Source organism: Macaca fascicularis, chromosome 11 (assembly GCF_037993035.2).
Source record: "Macaca fascicularis isolate 582-1 chromosome 11, T2T-MFA8v1.1".
NCBI classification, from domain to species: domain Eukaryota; kingdom Metazoa; phylum Chordata; class Mammalia; order Primates; family Cercopithecidae; genus Macaca; species Macaca fascicularis.
In genome coordinates, this window is record NC_088385.1 from 34,532,070 (window position 1) to 34,545,800 (window position 13,731).

Genomic DNA, 13,731 nt, shown 5'->3' on the forward strand with positions numbered 1-13,731 from the left:
CTCAAATAAACGAACAAACAAACAAACAGAGCCAAAAGTATATAAGCTTAAACTCAAATTTAGTAATTAATGTCTTAGCATTATATCTTATTTGGAAATGACCTAGATAGGTAACAAGTATCCATAATTTAATTTAGCTTAGCAAAATTCTAAGGGTAACCATTTTTTATTACTGTATGTTAGGTAAATATCATAAAAGTAAGAAACTTAAAGTTAAATACAAGCATATTTTGCTGACAACTCAGGAGACATAGTTGTTTTTATTAAATCAACAATATTAAACTAGCCTTGTCTACCAAAAGATTTACTAAAGTCACATAAACTTAAAAAATATTTCAACGTATTTATGAGCACTCATTTATTTTTAAGTTAATTTGGTACCATGTAGACAATACATAAACATATGTAAAGACATATAAATACATGTAGATACAACATATATCATACACATGTATGTGTCCATTTGGTTTTGTTTCTTTGTTTGGGACATGGTCTCGCTATGTTGCCCAGGGTGGCCTTAAATTCCTGAGCTCAAATGATCTTCCTCCCTCAGCCTCCTGAGTAGCTGGGATTACAGGCATGTGCCACTATGCCCAACTCACATGTATGTATCTAAAAGCCAAAAGGATCAAGGTTAAATATGAAAAAGAGTAGAGAGACCTGAGAGGAACCTATCTACCCACAACTCTTGGGACTCTAAGAGGAAAACCGTGGTCCTCCCACCCCCAGAAAATGAGTCTGTGGCCTTCAAGGGGTCCTCAAGGAGTTCCGGGACTGTTATAAGTCTTCATTACCAGCTGGGCTCAATGGCTCATGCCTGTAATCCCAGCACTTTGGGAGGCTGAGGTGAGAGCATCACTTGAGGCCAGGAGTTCAAGACCAGCCTAGGCAACACAGTGAGACCCTCTTTCTACAATTAATAAAAATTCAATAATATTAAACAAAAATAATCAAAAATAAAGAGAAGTCTTTGTTAGTTGCCCTCATGTGGTAGCAAAGGTGGCAAGAGGAAGGAGGAACATAAATGAAAGAACAAGTCTTAGAGGAGTCAGTTTGAGATCTTGTTCCCAAAAGGCCAAAGAAATTTTACATTATCTTTGGCAAAATTAATGTCAACAAGAAAAGAAGCAGAGAGGTGGAGCACATATAGTCAGCTGGAGTTTAGGAGGAGAGGAATTCAGGCTGGGTGAGATGGGCCCCATTTTGGGAGACCAAGGTAGGAGGATTGCTTGAAACCAGGAGTTCAAAACAAGCATGGGCAATGTAGTGAGACCAAGTCTCTATAAATATATATATTTTTTATTAGCCAGCATGGCAGCATGCACCTGTAATCCCAGCTACCTGGAGGCTGAGGCAGGAGGATTCCTTGAGCCCCAGAGTTTGAGGCTGTAGTGAACTATGATTGCACCACTGCACTCCAGCCTGGGTGATAGAGTGAGACCCTCTCTCTCAAAAAAAAAAAAGTATATGTATTATATATGTATAAATATATAGCCTAAATATAAACTTATACTTAAATTATACAGGAGGTATTACATTGTCAAATAAGAAATAACATTTTACCTTCTTGAAGTTGTATTTGTATAAATGCATTTTTAATATGTGTTTCAAAATTGTATAAAATTTCTAAAAAGATCTGATGTATCTTGGTATATGTTATCAGTCATAATTCTGATTATTAAGTTAAATTGTTGTACACCACAGAAATAACCACACTTCCTTATCAGTTCCATCATTAACCATGACTATTCTCTTTTGTCATCCACAAGCATTTGTTATTTTACCTTCATTTTTTTTTTTTTTTTTTTTTTAGAATGAGTCTCACTCTGTTGCCCAGGCTGGAGTGCAGTGGCACAATCTCGGCTCACTGCAAGCTCCGCCTCCCGGGTTCATGTCATTCTCCTGCCTCAGCCTCCTGAGTAGCTGGGACTATAGGTGCTTGCCAAGATGCCTGACTAATTTTTTGTATTTTTAGTAGAGACGGGGTTCCACCATGTTGGCCAGGTTTGTCTTAAACTCTTGACCTCGTGATCTGCCTGCCTTGGCCTCCCAAAGTGCTGGGACTACAGGCATGAGCCACTGCGCCCAGCCTACCTTGATCTTGATTCTCCTCAAAAGGTGGTTTATAAACAGCTGCAGTCCAAAATTTGTTTTTTTTTTCATTTTTTTTTTTGGAGACAGGGTCTCACTTTGTCACCATCCAGGCTGGAATGCAGTGGTGTGATCATAGCTCACTGCAGCCTTGATCTCCTGGGCTCAGGTGATCCTCCTACCACAGCCTCCCAAGTAACTAGGATCACAGGCACCTGCCACCATGGCTGGCTAACTTTTTTTTTTTTTTTTTTAGAAATTAGGTCTCACTATGTTGTTCAGGCTGCTCTGGAACTCCTGGGCTCAAGTGATCTTCCCACCTTGACCTTGCTAAGTACTAGGATTACAGGCATAAAACACTGCATGCAGCGCCAAATTTGCTGCTTCTTCAAGGAAATTCATTAAAAAAAAAAAAAACAAAAAAACATAACAAGTATTCTTGAATACAGATTTTTGATAATTTTTGAGATCATACCATTGGACTTGGTGAAAACTTCCAGAGCTCTAATGAGTAAATTAAAGTGTTCATGAAGATTTCTAATCCGACATCAAGAAAAACAAGAATTAATTACATGGGACTCAACTGATAAAGAATTGAACTTTTTTATGACTTCTTTTTATCTGAAACATTCCACTTTCTTTATATTTTATTTTTCAGAGTCAAGAAAACTTTTATTCTTCTTTTAAGCTATTTATAGCTTAGATCAATTGGGTAAAGTAGGCTTTTGTGAACAGAATTGAAACATTTGCATTTCTGTCTACCTGGTTCCTTCAGAATTTGGAAACCATTTGTGATTAATCTTCTTTTATGGCAATATAGTCATTTGCATAAGTTCAATAACAATTTTCTCTCTTTGTAGGAAGAGACATTAGACCCAACAAAACTCCTTGGAATTCTTAGCATGTGAAGGATTAGATAATAAAATAGCTTCAGATTATTTACTCACTGCTCAAGGAGGAGTCTGCTATATCCAACATCTCTTGTTCTGCTTGGGTAAATAAAAAATTCAAGGCTGGGTGCTGTGGCTCACACTTCTAATCCCAGCACTTTGGAAGGCCAAGGCAGGCAGGAGTTCAAGACCAGCCTGGGCAACATGGCGAAACTCCATCCCTAATAAAACTACAAAAATTAGCTGGGTGTGGTGGTGCACACCTGTAGTCCCAGCTACTAGGGGGTGCTGAGGTTGGAGGATCACTTGAGCCTGGGATATTGAGGCTGCAGTGAGCTGAGATCCCACCACTGTACTCCAGCCTGGGTGACAAAGTGATAGCCTGTCTCAAAAAATAAAATAATAATTTTTAAAAATTCAGGTAGTTCTGGAAACCTCCAAGATTCCAAGATTAGTCAGATCCTTAAAAGGTATACCTTCTGGTAGTCTTTTTAATTGGGTTAATCTTGAATTTTCTGATCTTTTTTGTTGACTTCCTACAGGTATTGGAAATATTTTAAGATCTGGGTTCCAACTTCTCCTGTTATTCTTGATTATGATCCTAGTCATGTTTATCTTCATTAAACTATATTCTTGTGAAATGGTTTGAAGTAGTCTTGTTGTCTGAGGTATTACCTGGAGCTCTTTGTCTCATGATCAAGAAGAACAAGGAATGTGGACACCAAGGGTGCGTTTAGAGCACAAGTTTAATAAGTGAAAGAGGAAAGCTCTCCACTTCAGAGAGGGGACCTGAGAGGGTTGCCATTTTACAGTTGAGTACAAAGGCTGTTATGAGGAACCCAGAGGAACCAGATGGGTCTGGGCATTTTATTTGCATAACTGAAACTGCATAAGTTGAGAATTTTTGGTAGCTCCACCCTGTACCCCTAGTGTGCTGGCTGGCTGGTGGTTGTCTTTAGAAAAGGCACCACTTAGAAAATGGCACAATGGTGTAAAGGACCAGTTGGAGCCTTGGCTCACAACCAGCCTAGTGTTGGAGTGATGATTCATAGAGTTTTGGCTCACAGTCCAAAGTATGCCCAAAAAAGGCAAGGAATGTACTTACCACAGCCCACCATCTACATGCCCACAAAAGGAAAAGAAACTATTTCCTGGAAGGCTGCTGCTTACACAAAGAACAAAGGTGCTTCTATGTTGGGCCTTGCTTCCTTATCTGTGCAGCTATGGGCATATTCTAGGCAAGCCGCCTGTGGTAGTTCCCTCGTCTGTATCTGCAGCCTGAGTTTTTAGGTCGTTCCTTTGTTTGAAAGAATTCTGCTGAGCACCTGCTGTAACTGCCTTCCTAGCTGGTTCTTTCTTTTCTCCTCTGTCAGCTTGATGCCACACTGTTGCTGTCAATGAAACTAAAATTATGGTGGCTCAACACATGGAACTGACAGATTAGGCCTACAATCATGAATCCTACCCCATCCACATATGTGCACCACAATGGGGGTCCACATCCTCAACTCCTCCTTGTTGCTCACATTTAAACTATTCCATTTGACACAGATCATCCACTATCATCACCATGACTCCCTCCTCCATGGGACATGACTTCCTGGGACAAATCTATTCCAGCACCAAAGGGCTTAGTGAAATAATTGATCTCGGTGGTTTCTGAGGAAAGATTTAAATCAAAAGGGAGAAATCTGAAAAGAAATCCAAAATGGAGATGATTATGTCACAGGTCTCTAAAAAGGAGCCACGAGTGCATAAGGAGTTGGACCCCCATCACTCATATACTCAGATGAAATTTGATATGTTCAAATTGGACGAAATCACAAACATCCTAAAGAAGCAGCTGAATTTTATGTGAATTGTTTACACTGGGCCTGATCACAAATCTCCTGAGAAGACAGCCATGCCAAATTAGGTCGTTCATCACCAAGAGACATCTAAGCTGTCAATCAGGCATTGTCAATCATAGACTCTGCTAAAATTTTCCACTTTTACAAACTTGCCAGGAACCTTTATAAGTCCCTGCCCAGACTTGTCTGGATGGAACATGATTTAGCTGCTTGCTCGATTTGTGTCTCTCAAATTGCAATTTATAAAAGATCTCAATTCAAATACTTTCTCTTGTATGCTGCTCTGCAGTGTTGGTTTTACTTCTTATTAGTTGCCAATATATAAAAAATGGATGTGCATAAAAATTGATTCTATATTTATCTAGGATGAATTATTTAATAAATAGTATTGTGACAACTGAGTAGCCAGCTGGAAAACGAGAGTTGAACTCCTACAGCTTACTTTCCATCACAGTTAATTCTAGGTGATTCAAAGATGTAAACATTTTGCAAAGTTGTAAATCCATAATGAAAACAAGGAAAAGATGTACATCCACTTCCCAAGCATGCTAAATTCTTAAGCAGGCATTACATAAAACAGGAATTTCAAATAGCAAATACACAGTTAAAGCTGTTATCCCCCATAGTGATGAGGAAAGCCACAAAGTTATCTGTGTTATCCACCAGAATGACTGAGCTTATTTTATTTATTTATTTATTTATTTATTTTTAATTTTTTTGAGACAGAGTCTCGCTGTATCGGTGCTATCTCAGCTCACTGCAAGCTCCGCCTCCTGGGTTCACACCATTCTCCGCCTCAGCCTCCTGAGTAGCTGGTACTACAAGTGCTTGCCACCACGCCCAGCTAATTTTTTGTATTTTTAGCAGAGATGGGGTTTCACTGTGTTAGCCAGAATGGTCTCGATCTCCCGACCTTGTGATCCGCCCGTCTCAGCCTCCCAAAGTCCTGGGATTATGGGTGTGAGCTACCGCACCTGGCTATTTTTATTTTATTTATTTTTTGAGACAGAGTCTTACTCTGTCGCCCAGGCTGGAGTACAGTGGCGCGATCTCGGTTCACTGCAACTTCCACCTCCTGGGTGCAAGTGATTCCCCTACCTCAGCCTCCTGATTAGCTGGGATTACAGGCGCAAGCCACCACACCTGGCTAATTTTTTGTATTTTAGTAGAGACGGGGTTTTACCATGTTGGCCAGGATGGTCTCGATCTCCTGACCTCATGATCTACCCACCTCAGCCTCCCAAAGTGCTGAGATTACAGGCGTGAGCCATGTGCCCAGCCCAGAATGACTGAATTTAAAAGGCTGATAAAACCACATGAGCAACATGGTTTATGAGTAAGAAAGTGAGCAACAGGGACCTTCATGTTCTGTTACTGGGAATGTAAAAAGGTACAACTTCTTTGCAAAACACTTTGACACTGAACATACACAATGGCTTATATTCCGCTCATAGGAATATGCCATAAAGAAACCCACGTGCTGGCTGGGCGAGGTCAAGAGATCGAGACCATCCTGGCCAATGTGGTGAAACCCTGTCTCTACTAAAAATACAAAAATAGGCTGGGAGTGGTGGCATGTGCCTATAGTCCCAGCTACTCAGGAGGCTGAGGGAGGAGAACGGCTTGAACCTGGGAGGCAGGGGTTGCAGTGAGCTGAAATCACGTCACTGCACTCCAGCCTGGGCGACAGAGCAAGACTCCATCTCAAAAAAAAGAAAAGAAACCCATGTACATGTGCACTATAATACATTCTTTTTTCGTCTTTTTTTTTTCTTTTTTTTTTGTGACGGAGTCTTGCTCTGTCACCCAGGCTGGAGTGCAGTGGCATGATCTCAGCTCACTGCAACTTCTGCCTCCTGGGTTTAAGCAATTCTCCTGCCTCAGCCTCCCGAGTAGCTGGGATTACAGGTGCCCAGTACCATGCCTGGCTAAGTTTTGGTTTGTTTGTTTGTTTGTTTTTGTTTGTTTGTTTTTTGAGACAGAGTTTTGCCCTTATTGCCCAGGCTGGAGTACAATGGCACAATCTCGGCTCCTTGCAACCTCTGCCTCCCGGGTTCAAGCAATTCTCCTGCCTCAGCCTTCAAAGTAGCTGGGATTACAGGCTCCTGCCACCATGCCTGGCTAATTTTGTATTTTCAGTAGAGACGGGGTTTCACCATATTGGTCAGGCTGGTCTCGAACTCCTGACCTCATGATCCACCCACCTCGGCCTCCCAAAGTACCGGGATTACAGGCGTGAGCCACTGTGCCCGGCCAATTTTTTTGTATTTTCAGTAGAGACAGGGTTTCCCCATATTGGTGAGGCTGGTCTCGAACTTCTGACCTCAGGTGATCTGCCTGCCTCCCAAAGTGCTGGGATCACAGGCTTGAGCCACCGTGCCCAGCCTGGTTTTTATTTTTTGAGACAGGGTATTGCTCTGTCACCCAGGCTGGAGTGCGGTGGCACGATCCCGGCTCACTGCAGCCTTGACTGTTCAAGCTCAAGCGACAGTCTCACCTCAGCCTCCTAAGTAGCTATGTGCCACAGGCACACAACACAGTGCCTGGCTAATTTTTTTATTTTCTGTGGACATGGAGTCTCCCCATGTCACTCAGGCTGGTCTCAATCTCCTGGGCTCAAATGATCCTCCCCCATCTTGTTCTCCCAAAGTGCTAGGATCACTGGCATGAGCCACCGCCCCCAACTACTTTTTTAAAAATATTTTGATCTGCAGTTGGTTGAATCCTTAAATATAAAACCCACAGATATGGGGAGCCGACAAGAATCAACATCTGACAAAGGTACAGAAAAACTACTGCACTACTGCCCTATAAGATTATAAATTAATCTGTAAACATTGATAAATTGTTAGGATGCTTGCCTCCGGATAGAGACATTAATCCCAAATGTTCCTGGTCTTTCTTGCCCTGAGAAAGTTGAGCAGTCTTATAACGAATTTAGCCAATTTGTGTAAGGATTTTGCCTTTCAATATGATTGTATGTTCAAAGACAAAGTTCTGGAAAGATATGCACAAAATAAAATTACACAGTGGTTATTTCTGGGGAGGAAAGTAGGAAATTGAATTTTTGCAACTTTTTGGACTTTTGTATTTTTCAGAAGTTCTTATTTTTAAAATGTCAATGTAAAAACACACACACAATAAATGTCTCCATGAACTCTTTGTTCATGACTAGAGAAATGGTTTAGTAAACTATATACTTCTTTTCCTTGGAAAAATATTCAATAATTAAAATTATGTTTATAAGGATTACATTATAACATGTAATTAAAGGGAAAACTATGCACAGAAAAGTTATAGGAGGAAAAACACCAATGCATTAATGATATTGATAATATTTTATTTTTTTAAGTATTCTTATTATTATCTAATGAGAATGTATTATTTTTGTAATAAGGAAAATGTTAGTAAAAACAAAACACAGCATGTTTCAGCATGCCCTGACTCTTCTTTGAGGATATGCGATACAATAGGTTGGCCTTTTGTGACTTTTACAAAAAGTTGTAGTTTTTGTTCCCTCCACACTTAAGAACTTTATCTCACATCATGAATATCTGACTTCTGGCTTTTTTTTTTTTTTTTTTTTTTTTTTTAAGGTAAGCAAGCTAACATTTAAAACTGTGATTAAATAAGAGAGTATCTTTCAAGGTTTGGCTAAGAGTATCTAACATTTCCATGCTGTGCTGTTAATCAAAGGAACTTCTTCAGCTGGTTTGCTTTGTTTTGTTTTGTTTTGTTTTGTTTTGTTTTGAGACGGAGTTTCACTCTTGTTGCCCAGGCTGGAGTGCAGTGGCAGGATCTAGGCTCACTGCAACCTCTGCCTCCCAGGGTCAGGCAATTCTCTTGCCTCAGCCTCCTGAGTAGCTGGGATTACAGGCGTGCACCACCACACCAGGCTAATTTCTATATTTTTAGTAGAGATGGGGTTTCACCATGTTGGTCAGGCTGGTTCCTTTTTAACTGAAACATGTCAGAGAGGAAAAATTTTCCTCAACCCTGTTATGTTTTGTAACTGTGGGCCTGCAAATTAAACTAATAAAAGACATAGTAACAGGAGAAAAAGCACACCATTTTTATTAATATTTGCATGCAAAAGAGTTCTCAGGAAAGAAGTAGTTAGACTTGTGGTTTTATGTACCTTTTTAACAAAGGAAAGAGGGTTTGGGCTTCAAGGAACAAATTGTGGGGCACTGAGGAGGAAACATATGGGGAAATTAATGGATGATAAGGGCTATTTTAGAAAGATCTGTTTATGCAAATTCATCTTGGTGTTAATTCCCATCTTTGGTAAAAATCACTCTTCTCTCCCTGGTACTAGGTGGTTAGGGAGGCACCTTCCTCAATGGGAAATTTATGCCCTGCTTTTAGGCTGTGTCACCCAGGCTGGAGTGCAGTGACATGATCATGGCTCACGGCAGCTTTGACCTCCAGGGTTCAAGTGATCCTCCTGCCTTAGTCTCCTGAGTAGCTGGGACCACAGGCGAGCACCACCACACTCGGCTAATTAAAAAAAATTTTTTTGGTGGAGATGTTCCCGAACCGAACCAGGCCTGGCTCTATGTTCTCACAGCCAAATAATGAGATGCAGATGGACTAGGAAAGAAGGGAGTTTATTTCTGTAACTGGATACAGGGAGAAGGTCGGAGATTATTCGCCAGACCAACTCAAGATATTACAATATTACCCATGCTTATATGTGTTTGGACTACATGCCTACGTGCAATATCACATTTGCCTGTTTATAAGTAATTAATTTTGTTTCAGCTAGGTCAGAGGCCAAAAATGCCCTCTAAATCTACCTAATCCATGAGGGTCCTGATACCAGGGTGATTAAGAAATGTCTCCTAAATTTACTTAAGGAGGATCCTGGCACCAGAGTGATTACTTCTACTTTATCTTACCTACGGTTTGGTCCTAAGAGTTGCTCCAGACCCTCCCCCTTAAAATAAATCTATTCAAGGACTGTCTGTGTTACCTTGACTCGCCCCAGATGTTGACCCGAGACAGATCCTGGTACAAGGAATGTAAGGCTGTCCCCATTATCTTGACATGCTCCAGGTTTTAGGAGAAGCCTGTGCAAGGCACTTACTGAACGTATGTTTCATTTCTGGTTCTGACATCCGGGCACTGATTTTCCCTAGACTTAATTGTTAGCCCAATGTTAAGGCAAGGGCTGTGGAAGTTCGTCTATGTAACTGGAGTGCTATGGAGCCCTGTCTGTGTGACTGTCAGAGAGAATTGGCCTGCCACAGAGATGAGGTCTCGCTATGCTGCCCAGGTTGGTCTCGAGCTCCTGGGCTCAAGTGATCCTCCTGCGTTGGCCTCCCAAAGTGCTTGGATTACAAACATGAGCCACCACTCCCAGCCACCTGCATCTCCTGATTCTCAATTACCTTCAGCTCAAAAATTTCCTATGACAATGTGTCATATTTTGGGGTGGCATATTCAGATCCCCTTCAAACAAAGATGAATAAAGTAAAAACACCTATGGGGTAAAAATTCCTCATTCTGAAGGCACCAGGTAAAGACTATGCTCTTTGGAGAGACAAGATGGAAACTGCCATTGCAAAATTATAACTGAGAAAATTATGACAGTAAAAGAGATCTGGCTGGGCGCGGTGGCTCACACCTGTAATCCCAGCACTTTGGGAGGACGAGGTGGGTGGATCACGAGGTCAGGAGATTGAGACCATCCTGGCTAACATGGTGAAACCTTGTCTCTACTAAATATAGAAAAAATTAGCTGGGTGTGGTGGCGTGCACCTGTAGTCCCAGCTACTCGGGAGGCTGAGGCAGGAGAATGGCGTGAACCTGGGAGGCAGAGCTTGCAGTGAGTCGAGATCACGCCACTGCACTCCAGCCTGGGCGACAGAGCAAGGCTCCATCTCAAAAACAAAAAAAACAAAAAAAACCTATCTGACCTAACCAACTCCATCTTGCTTCAAGCTGTCCAAGTTGACCCCTGGGTATAGGTAGAACTAACTCAGGGAGGAACTCAGTTTATAGTTTAACTTTCCCAGAACAAACTCCCTTCCTGCCTGGTGATAGACTGTCTTTGCAGGACTAAAAAATTAGCCACAAGGTTAGAAATTATGGTTTAGGAGTTATGCAGCTGGAGGCTACAAGATTCTGACTGTCCTCAAATTTCTCCTGGGGATAATATCACTATTGTAAAATCTAAGATTAGTGCTTGAGATATTTTGCAGACCCTACGCTTGATGGATCAGCTGGCACTACCCAGGTCGATCAACTGGCTCATCTAATCTTGTGGCCCCCAACCCAGGACCTGACTCAAGCAAAAGGACAGCTTTGACTCCCTGTAATTTCATCTCTGACCCAACCAATCAGCACTCCCAGCTCACTGGCTTCCCCACCCACCAATTTATTCTTAAAATCTCTGATCACCATGAGGTTAGGAATTCGAGACCAGCCTGGCCAATATGGTAAAACTCGATCTCTACTAAAAATACAAAAATTAGCCATGCGTGGTGGAGCACACCTGTAGTCCCAGCTACACGGGAGGCTAAGTCAGAAGAATTGCTTGAACCTGGGAGGTGGAAGTTGCGGTAAGCCGAGATCATGCCACTGCACTTCTGCCTGGGAAACAGAGTGAGACGCCATCTAAAAAAAAAAAAACTCTGATCACCAAATACTCAAATGCCTGGGGAGACTGATTTGAGTAATAATAAAACTCTGATCTCCCACACAGCCAGGTCTTCATGAATAATTGTTTCTCAGGCTGGGTGCCATGGCTCATGCCTGTAATCCCAGCACCCTGGGAGGCCGACGCAGGTGGATCACTTTAGCTTAGGAGCCTGGGCAACATGGCGAAACCCCGTCTCTACTAAAAATACAAAAATTAGCAGGGCATGGTGGTGTGCACCTGTGGTCCCAGCTACTTGGGGGGCTTACATGACAGGATCGCTTGAACCTGGGAGATGGAGGTTGCAATGAGTCAAGATCATGCCACTGCACTCCAGCCTGGGCAACAGAGTGAGACCCTGTCTGCCTAGGCAGCGAGCAGGGTGAACCCATTGGGTCGTTACAAGATGGCAGAGTTTATAAGTAGAAATTCTCTTGACTACACAGCTTTCCATAGTCTAGCAATGTGCCCTTGGGAAAATGTATTCATTTCTTTGAGCTCAATGTCTTCACCTGTACAACAGTCTTCTGGTGAAGATCAAGTGAGATAAGGCAAAATGTCTGGCATATGGCACAAAAGTTTGTATTCCTCTTCAGATTTTTTATTTATTTATTTATTTATTTATTTATTTATTTATTTATTTATTTTTTGAGACAGAGTCTCACTTTGTCGCCCAGGCTGGAGTGCAGTGGTGCAATCTCGGCTCATTGCAAGCTCCGCCTCCCGGGTTCACGCCATTCTCCTGCCTCAGCCTCCTGAGTAGCTGGGACTACAGGCGCACGCCACCACGCCCAGCTAATTTTCTGTAATTTTAGTAGAGACGGGGTTTCACCATGTTAGCCAGGATGGTCTCGATCTCCTGACCTCATGATCCGCCCACCTCGGCCTCCCAAAGTGCTGGGATTACAGGTGTGAGCCACCGCACCCGGCTAGATGTTTATTTCATAAGTATATGGACTCCTACTATCAGTCAGAGTCTGACCAGAGAAACATAAACACTATGAGTAACAGAGTACGGTTTATGATAGAGATTATAGAGAGGATTTATCATAGGGATTAGAGTATAGACAGTTGTGGGAGCTGCTGGAGAAGTCTACACAAGGCTGTCGCCTTGGGCTGTGGGTTGTATAAGGTCTGAAGTCACCCAGGCTGGCAGTCAGGAAGGCTGGATGTAAAGAAGGGAAGAGCAAGACCTGGAATCCATACGGATAGACTAGAAATCACAAGGACAAGCAATGACATTGGGCAACCTGCAGGAGAAGCTGTTGCCCTTTGCCACAGAACCACCCAAGCACCTGTCCCAGGACTAAAAAAAGCTGAAGGAGGAGATAGGGTAGGAGCTTAAGGAGCCATGGATACTACTGTGTAGGGAAAACTCTCCCTAACCGTGTTTTTCCTCTACTTTCACACCGTAACAATCAACACAGGAGACTTCTGTGGCCATGTGTGTGTGGATGTTTTTCCCCACATACCAAGCTGTGAAGATCATGTGGGCGCCCTCTAATTCTGATGCTATCTACCCGGAGAGAGTGTCAGATGCTACAGGTTGAGGGCTCAGTACCCCAGACTGCCTCCACACACACACCAGTCACAATACAAGTCTGCGCCTCTGGAACTTCTGACTGGCTTCAAGTTGAGGTTCCCATGACCCCCTCTTTGGGTTCAATTAATTTGCTGCAGTGGCTCACAGAACTCAGGGAAACACTTACTGATGTTTACCTGTTTATTATAGAGGATATTGCAAAGGATATAGATGAAGAGATGTGTAGGGTGAGGTTTGGGGGAAGCTTCCACGCCCTCCCTAGGTGTACCACCCTCCAGGAACGTCCTCGTGTTTGCTATACGGAAGCTCCCCAAACCCAGTCCTCTTGGATTTTTTGTTCGCTTGTTTGTTTTGTTTTGTTTTTATGAGATGGAGTCTCACTCTGTCGCCCAGGCTGGAGTGCAGTGGCATTATCTCGGCTTGCTGCAGCCTTCGTCTCCAGGGTTCAAGTGATTCTCCTGCCTCAGCCTCCCGAGTAGCTGGGATTACAGGCAAGCACCATGACATCTGGCTAGTTTTTGTATTTTTAGTAGAGACAGGGTCTTATCATGTTGACCAGGGTCTCTAACTCCTGACCTCAAATGATCCGACTGCCTCAGCCTCCCAAAGTGCTGGGATTACAGGCATGAGCCGCTGCGCCCAGTCCCTCTTGGGTTTTTATGGAGCTTCATGATGTCAGCATTCCTTCCCCCAGGGTGTACAAGGGTCTTAAGA